At 57.8% G+C, this 8,079-nt stretch overlaps 5 non-coding genes across 5 annotated transcripts; all 5 read left to right on the top strand.

Annotated features, from left to right (window-relative positions):
* Window positions 1-1,011: 1,011 nt before the first annotated feature.
* Window positions 1,012-1,092, top strand: LOC112808852 (small nucleolar RNA SNORD115). The gene has a single exon (XR_003204457.1). It is a non-coding gene; the product is annotated as a small nucleolar RNA SNORD115 (small nucleolar RNA).
* Window positions 1,093-2,960: 1,868 nt separating this feature from the next.
* LOC112808828 (small nucleolar RNA SNORD115) lies at window positions 2,961-3,041 on the top strand. Its single transcript, XR_003204435.1, has one exon. It is a non-coding gene; the product is annotated as a small nucleolar RNA SNORD115 (small nucleolar RNA).
* Window positions 3,042-4,616: 1,575 nt separating this feature from the next.
* On the top strand, window positions 4,617-4,696 carry LOC112808845 (small nucleolar RNA SNORD115). Its single transcript, XR_003204450.1, has one exon. It is a non-coding gene; the product is annotated as a small nucleolar RNA SNORD115 (small nucleolar RNA).
* Window positions 4,697-6,293: 1,597 nt separating this feature from the next.
* On the top strand, window positions 6,294-6,374 carry LOC112808842 (small nucleolar RNA SNORD115). Its single transcript, XR_003204448.1, has one exon. It is a non-coding gene; the product is annotated as a small nucleolar RNA SNORD115 (small nucleolar RNA).
* A 1,605-nt stretch (window positions 6,375-7,979) lies between these two features.
* On the top strand, window positions 7,980-8,060 carry LOC112808831 (small nucleolar RNA SNORD115). Its single transcript, XR_003204438.1, has one exon. It is a non-coding gene; the product is annotated as a small nucleolar RNA SNORD115 (small nucleolar RNA).
* The last annotated feature ends 19 nt before the right edge of the window (window positions 8,061-8,079 follow it).

Raw genomic sequence — 8,079 nt, 5'->3', positions numbered from 1 at the left:
ATCCAGATGGTGGACATTGGCCCCTTGGGGCTACTGGTGTCTGTCCCCAATGGCCCTCGGGTGTTCCTGAAGCCTCGGCCCTGGGAAAGTGCCCCGGTCAGGAGAGCCCAGAGCTCCTGTCACATGCAACTGACTCTCAAGGAGCTTGGTCTCCTTCAGGGCAGCTAGGGAGCATTGTCCTTGGTCCCTTAGGCTGCTGAAGCAGGAAGGACTTACCGAGTATGGAGGGAAATCTTGAGTCCCTGAGCACAATAGGCAATGGCCCCATGCCTATTGTCATGGCACCCTAGACCTGAGGGAGTGATCCAGAAGAGGCCCAGCAGGTACAGGGAGAGGGGTCTCTTGCACAGCGGGCAGTGGGCAGCATGCCTTGGTTGCGTGCATGTGGGTGGTCCAGCATCCATTCCTCTGCCTTAAGGACCCTGGGGGCCATGGCTTCCATGTCCTTGAGGGCACCTGCCCAGCTCCAGGTGCAACAGATGGCCAATCCGTGGGAGAGCGGGGTCCTGGTCCTACCTACCAGGGTACTCACCCTTCACGCTGGTTCCAGCCCCTACAGCGTGCTGTGGGAGGGTCTTCTCTCAGGAAGCCTGTGTGCTGAGCCTTCTTGGGGTCAACATCAGCAAGAATCTGTTCCCTCAGGGGCCACACTCTCCATTGTTTCAGGGTCCATGTATAGGCATCTCTGCTACTGTAGCTTGCCCTTTCCTTGTGGTCCCACACCATGTGCCGGCCAGCCTCAAGCCTTGCAATGCACTGCCATGGTTTCAGACTGTCAGCCCTTAGCCACAGGGACAGCGCCCGGTGCAGTACGTTTTGACACCTGGCCTACCCCTCTCTCCCCAGATCCCGTCCCAGATGAAGATCCTGGTCTGAGGGTCAAGTCTTGCTAGGCCTTACTCCTGCAAGGAGCCCAACATCTCTTGCCCCCATCCCCATTCATCCAGGTTTTCCCGGTAAGCAGGTTCAGGGGATGGGAGAGCACCTGCCCGCGTCACCACTGCCTTGCTTGGGTCAATGACGAGAACTCATACTGTCCCGAAGAGAGATGATGACCTAAAAATCATGCTTAATAGGATTATGCTGAGTCCTAGAGGAGGGGATCATTCCCAGATCAGCATCCCCAGGATGCTCAGGGCCCAGAGGAGCGCTGAAGCTTGGGGCTTGAACTAACCAATCCCTCGAGCCTCCCCGCTGTGACTGTGGGCCTCTAGGGGCCCAAAGGTGTTAAGGCCTTCAGCTTTGCCTGACAACTCATTCACCCTCCCAGGACACCTCCCGGAGAGCCATTACTTGTCAACCCTGGTCTCTTTGTGTCTCTCAGTGGGTCATGCTGTCCAGCGTCTCAGCATGTCCTCAACTATAACAGGTGAGTGGAAGCCCCTGTGTGTGGAGGGAGGTTGCAGATGCTTTCATGGTGGGTTATGGAAGCCCATTTTTGGGAGGCAGCTGCATTGGAATCAGGCCAGGAGCCCTGGATGTCCGGAGAGGGTGGACCTCTCCTTCGAAGGTCCGCCCTTGGGCCCTCCCACGTGCAGGGGAAGTTAAATGTTGTCAGGGTCCCTGACAACTGGGAAGTGCAGGGACATCGCCGTCAGTCCACATTCAGCTGAGGGACCTCGCTGCTTCAAGGTGTGCCCCATGGGACCATCCAGATGGTGGACGTGGCCCCTTTTGGGCCACTGGTGGCTGTCCCCAATGGCCCTGGGCTGTTCTTGAAGTCCTCACCCTTGATAAGTTGTCCCGGGCTGGAGAACTTAGAGCTCCTTTTGCATACATCGACTCCCAAGGGGCTTGGACCCCCTTGGGGCAGCTGTGGAGTTCCCATCCCCGATCCCTTTGGCCGCTCAGACTGGAAGGGCCCAACAGGCCTAGGAGGGGAATCTCAAGTCCCTGGGTGCAACAGGCAATAGCCCTGGGCCTATCATGGTGGCACTTTAGACCTAAGGGATTGATCTGAGGGAAGAGGCCCAACAGGTGCAGGGAGATGCCCCCCTTGTACAGCAAGCAGAGGGTGGCATGCCTTGTTTGCAGGCACATCTTGTTTGCCCAGCATCCATTTCTCTGCCTTGCGGGGCCTGGGGGCAGTGGCTCCCCGTGTCCTCAAGAAACACCTGCCCAACTCCAGGTGCCACATATGGCTAATGGTGGGAGGGCAAGGGCCTGGCCCTACCTATCAGGGCATGCACACTGCACACTGGGCTGCATGCCCACCATGTGCTACCTCTCAGGAAGCCTATTTGCCGAGCCTTCTCCTGGGGGCCAGCATCACCAAGGCTTGGCTTCCTTGGGGACCATGTTCTCCATAGTTTCCAGGTCCAGGTATGGGCATCTCTGCTCCTGCAGCTACCCTTTCCTTGTGTTCCTCCGCCGTGTGCCAGGCGGTCTCATGTCTTGCCACATGTCACTGGGATTCCAGGTGTGGCCCCTCTTGGATGCAGGGGCAGGTACCCTGAAGCAGGACATTTTGAGAGCTGGCCTACTCCTCTCTCCCAAGATTGCATCCCCAGTTGAAGATCCCACCCTGAGGGCCAAGTCTTGCTAGGCCCAGCACTGGCAAGAGGCCCAATGTTTCATGCCCCCGCACTCCTGCAGGGCATCCTGCTCTACAGTAGGCACCCCTGCTGAGCAGTTTGGGGGACGGAAATTGCCTGCTTGGGTCGCCACTGCCTTCCTCGGGTTACACAGCACCAGGCTTTCGGAACTGGCAGCTTTTGGCCGCTGGGGCAGGTGCCCCACAGCAGGACATTTTGACACCTAGACTAACACTCTCTCCACAGATTCTGCCCCAGACCAAGTTCCCGCCCTGAGATTCAAGTCTTCCTAGGCCGAGCCCCAGCAGGAATCCCAACGTCTTGGGTCCCCAACCCCCACCGGGCATCCCACTCTACAGTAAGCACCCCGGGTAAGCAGGTTCGGGGGGCAGGAGAGGGCTTGCCGGCATCACCATTGCCTTGCTTGGGTCAATGATGAGAACTCATATTGTCTCGAAGAGAGATGATGACCTAAAAATCATGCTCAATAGGATTACGCTGAGGCCCAATGGAGGGACCATCTCGGAGTCAGCATCCTGAGGATGCTCAGGGCCCTGGGGGAGTGCTGCAGTTTGGGGCTTGAAGCAACCGATCCCTCAAGCCTTCCTGCTTTGGCTGTGGCCTGACTGTGGGTCTCCAGGTGCCCAAGAGGTGCTCAGACCTTCGGCCTTGCCTGCTGACCCATCCCCCCTCCCAGAACACCTTCCGGGGTGATTGCTTAGCAACCCTGGTCTCTTTGTGTCTTTCAGTGTGCCTTGGTGCCCAGGGTCTCAGTGTGGCCACACACATCGCAGGTGAGTGGAGCCACTGGGCTTCGAGGGAGGCCATAGACGCCAACTGGAGTGGGTTCCAGTGGCCTGTATCTGGGTGGCAACCACATGGGGGTCAGGTTGGGAAACCTGGATGGCCGGAGAGGGTGGATTTCCCCATCGAAGGTCCACCCTTGGGCCATCCCATGTGCAGGGGAATTGAAAGTTTGGCCAGGTCCCTGACATGGACCAGAAAGTACAGGCATGCTGCTATCAGCCAACAATCAGTTGAGGGATCTCACCCATGTGCCCATCCAGATGGTGGATAAAAGACCCTTGGGGCCCCTGGCAGCTGTCTCCTCAGACCTGGAGTGTTCATGAAGCCCTGGACCTTGGCAAGTTGCCCTGGGCCAGAGAGCTCAGAGCTCCTGTTGCATGCACCTGACTCCCAATGAGCTTGGGCCCCCTCGGGGCAACTGAGGAGTTCCCCTCTCCAATCCCTTGGGCCGCTGAGACAGGAAGGGCCAACCTGGCCTGGGAGGGTAATCTTGAGTCCCTGGGCACAACAGGTGATGTCCTTGGGCCTATCATCACAGCACTCTAGATCTAAGGGAGTGATCCTGGCGATGAGGCCCAGCAGGTGCAGGGAGAGGGACCCCATGCATGGCAGGAATGGGTGGCATGCCTGGTTGTGAGCATGCTGTTAGCACAGCATCCATTCCTCTGCCCTAGGGACCTGGAGGGCCGTGGGTCCCCATGTTCTCGAGGGTCCCAGCCCAACCCCTGGTGTCAGAGATGGCCAATCTGTGGGAGGGTGAGGGCCTGACTTTACATACCAGGGCACCCACCCTTCACACCTGGCCCAGAGTCCACAGCATGCTACCTCTCAGGAAGACTGTGTGCTGGCCCATCTGGGAGGCAGCATCAACAAGGCTTGGCTCTCATGGGGGCCACACTCTCCATTGTTTCAGGGTCCAGGTATGGGCATCTCGGCTCCTGTAGCCTGCCCCTTTCTTGCAGTTCCCACTGTATGCCAGACAGCCTCATGCCTTGCCATGAGGCACCAGGAAATTGGAACTGGCAGCTCTTGGCCGCAGGGGTAGGTGCCCCGGAGAATAACGTTTTGACACCAGGTCTACCCTCTCTCTCCAGATCATGTACCCAGATGAAGATCCTGCCCTGAGAGCCAAATCTTCCTAGGCCCAGCCTTAGCAACTGGCCCAACGTCTCCTGCCCTGGCACCCTCCATGGTAATCCACTCTCTAGTAAGCTCCCACGGAACGCAGATTCGGGGGACAAGAGAGTGCCCGCCTGTGTTGTTACTGCCTTCCTTGGGTCATGATGAGAACTCATATTGTCTCAAAGAGAGATGATGACCTAAAAATCATGCTCAATAGGATTACACTGAGGCCCAATGGCAGGGTCCATCCCGAGGTCAGCATCCCAAGGATGCTCAGGGCCCTGCGGGAGTGCTGCAATTTGGGGCTTGAGGTGACCGATCCCTCGGGGTTCCCTGATGTGGCTATGGTCTGACTGTGGGCCTCCAGGCGCCCAGAGGTGCTCAGACCTTCGGCCTTGCCTGCCGACTCATTCCCCCTACTAGGTTGCCTCCCAGGGAGTCATTGCTTAGCAATTTTGGACTCCTTGTGTCTTTCCGTGGGCCGTGTTGGCCAGGGTCTCAGTTTGGCCTCAACCATGGCAGGTGTTTGGAAGCCATTGGGCCTGGAGGGGGCTGAGATGCCATAGGGGTGGTTTTGGGAGGCTGGTATCTGGGCGGCGGCCTCATGGTCTTTGGTCTGGTAGCCCTGGATATAAGGAGAGGGTAGACTTTCCTCTTGAAGGTCCGCCTTTGGGCCATCCCACCTAAAGGGAAGAGAAAGTTTGGCCATGTCCCTGACAAGGACCAGAAAGTGCATGGACACCACCGTCAGCCCACATTCAGCTGAGGGCTCGTGCTGCTTCACATTATGACACATTGGCCTGTCCAGATGGTGGACCTGGGCCTGTTGTGCCACTGGCAGCTGTCACCCTTGGACCTAGGCTGTTCCTGAAACCCCGGCCATTGCCAAGGTGTCCCAGATGGGACAGCCCAGAGCTTGTCACATGCACCTACTCCAAGGAGCTTGAGCCTCTTCAGAACAGCTGGGGAGCTCTCCTCCCAGATCCCTTGGGCTGTCAAGACAGAAAGGACCCACCAGGCCAAGGAGGGGAATCAAGTTCCTGGGTGCAACAGGCGATGGCCCTGGGTCTCTCACAGTGGCACTCTAGACCTGAGGTAGTGATTCCGGGAAGAGGCCCAGCAGGTGCAGGGAGAGGGCCCCCCCTGCAAGGGGGGCAGTGGGCAGCATGACCTGGGTGCATGCATGCGGATTGCCTGGTATCTATTCCTTTGCCCTGGGGACCCTGGGGGCCATGGCTCCCCATGTCTTTGAGGGCACCTGCCAGGCTCAGGGTGTGACAGAGGGCCAATCCGTGGCAGGGCGATGGCCTGGACCTAACTACCAGGGCACACACTCTTCACAACTGGCCCCACATCCACAGTGTGCTACTTCTCAGGAAGCATGTGTGCTGTGACCTCTTCTGGGGGGCAGCATCAACAAGGCTCAGCTCCTTCAGGGGCCATGCTCTCCATTTTTTGGGGGTCCAGGTATGGGCACCTCTGCTCCTATAGCCTGCCCCTTCCTTGGAGTCACCCACAATGTGCCAGTCGGCCTAAAGCCTTGCCACAGGGCACCAGGGCTTCGGGACTGGCACTTCATGGCTGCAGGGGCAGGTGCCACACAGTAGGGTGTTCTGACACCTGGCCTACCCTTCTCTCCCCAGATCGTGACCCCAGACAAAGATTCCACCCTGAGGACCAAGTCTGGCTAGACCCAGCCCCTGCAAGAGGCCCAAAGTCTTATGAATCCATCCACCCATCCCCTGGGGAATCCTGCCCTACAGTGAGCTCCCCTGGTAAGTGGATTCTAGGGATGGTATAACACCCACCTGCATCATTACTGCCTTGCTTGGATCAATGATGAGAACTCATATTGTCTCAAAGAGAGATGATGACATAAAAATCATGCTCAATAGGATTACACTGAGGCCCAATGGAGGGGACCATGCTGGGGTCAACATCCCAGGGTTGCCTGGGGTCCTGGGGGAGCGCTGTAGTTTGGGGCTTGAGGCAACGTTTCCCTCAAAATTCCCCGCTGTTGCTGTGGCATTTCTGTGGGTCTCCAAGTGCCCAAAGGGCCTCAGGCCTTCAACCTTCCCAGCTGACCCATTCCCCTTCCCAGGACACTTCCTGGGGAGCCATTGCTCAGAACCTAGTTCTCCTAGTGTCTTTCAGTAGGCCGTGGTGACCAGGGTCTCCATGCAGCCACAAAAATAACAGGTGAGTGTAAACAACTGGGCTTGGAGGGAAGCGGCAGATGCCATTGGGGTGGGTCCTGTTGGCCCGTGTCTGGGTGGTGGCTCATGGACATCGGCTCAGGAGCCCTGAATGTCTGTAAAGGGTGGAGATCCCCCTTGAAAGTCCGCCCTTGGACCATCTCATGTGCATGGGAAACAAATTTTGCATGGGTCCCTGACAAGGACCGGAAAGTGTATGGGCGCCAACGTCAACCCACATTCAGCTGAGGGCTCTTGCTGCTTTATGGCATGCCTCATGGGCCCATCCAGATGGTGGACGTGGGCCCCTTGGGCCACTGGCATCTGTCCACCTCAGCCTTGAGGTGTTCCTGAAGCGCTGGCCCTTGGCAAGTTGCCCCGGGTGGGACAGCCCAGAGCTTCTGTTGCACACACCCAACTCCCAAGGAGCTTGGGCCTCCTCAGACCAGCTGGGGAGCTCTCCTCCCTGATCCCTTGGGTTGTCAAGACCGAAAGGGCCACCAGTCCAAGGAGGGGAATCTTGAGTTCTTGGGTGCAATAGGTGATGGCCATGGGCCTCTCGCAGTGACACTCTAGACCTGAGGTAGTGATTCCAGGAAGAGACCCAGCAGGTGCAGGGAGAGGGCCCCCCTGCAAAGGGGGCAGTGGGCAGCATGACTTGGTTGTATGCATGCCGTTGGCCCGATATCCATTCCTCTGCCCTGGCAACCCTGGGGGCCATGGCTCCCCATGTCTTCGAGGGCACCAGCCAGGCTCGGGGTGCGACAGATGGCCAATCCATGGGAGGGCGAGGGCCTGAACCTACCTATAAGGGCATGCACACTTCACGACTGGCCCCATGCCTACAGCGTGCTACCGCTCGGGAAGCATGTGTGCCATGCCTTCTTCTGGGGGGAGGCTTCAGCAAGACTTGGCTGCTTCAGGGGCCAAGCCCTCCATTTTTTCAGGATCCAGGTATGGGCATCTCTGCTTCTATAGCCTGCCCCTTCCTTGCAGTCATCTGCTATGTGCCGTCTGGTCTAAAGCCTTGCCATGGGGTGCTAGGCTTTTGGGACTGGCACTTCTTGGCTGCAGGAGCAGGTTCCATGCAGCAGGGCATTCTGACACCTGGCCTAACCCTCTCTACCAAGATTGTGTCCCCAGACAAAGATTCTGCCCTGAGGGCCAAGTCTTGCTAGGCCCAGCCCCTGCAAGAGGCTCAAAGTCTCGTGACTCAGTCTCCCCCACCCCCCAGCCAGGGTATCCTGCTCTACAGTAAGCACCCCAGATATCAGGTTCAGGGGACAGCATAACACCCGCCTGCGTCATCACTGCCTTGTTTGGGTCAATGATGAGAACTCATATTGTCTCAAAGAGAGATGATGACCTAAAAATCATGCTCAATAGGATTACGCTGAGGCCCAATGGAGGGGACAATGCTG

The sequence above is a fragment of the Callorhinus ursinus genome, unplaced genomic scaffold (assembly GCF_003265705.2).
Source record: "Callorhinus ursinus isolate GAN/ISIS: 27379988/994484 unplaced genomic scaffold, GSC_fseal_2.0 scaffold78, whole genome shotgun sequence".
NCBI classification, from domain to species: domain Eukaryota; kingdom Metazoa; phylum Chordata; class Mammalia; order Carnivora; family Otariidae; genus Callorhinus; species Callorhinus ursinus.
The sequence above is the reverse complement of the archived record's forward strand: the minus strand, read 5'-3'. Positions and strand labels throughout refer to the sequence as shown.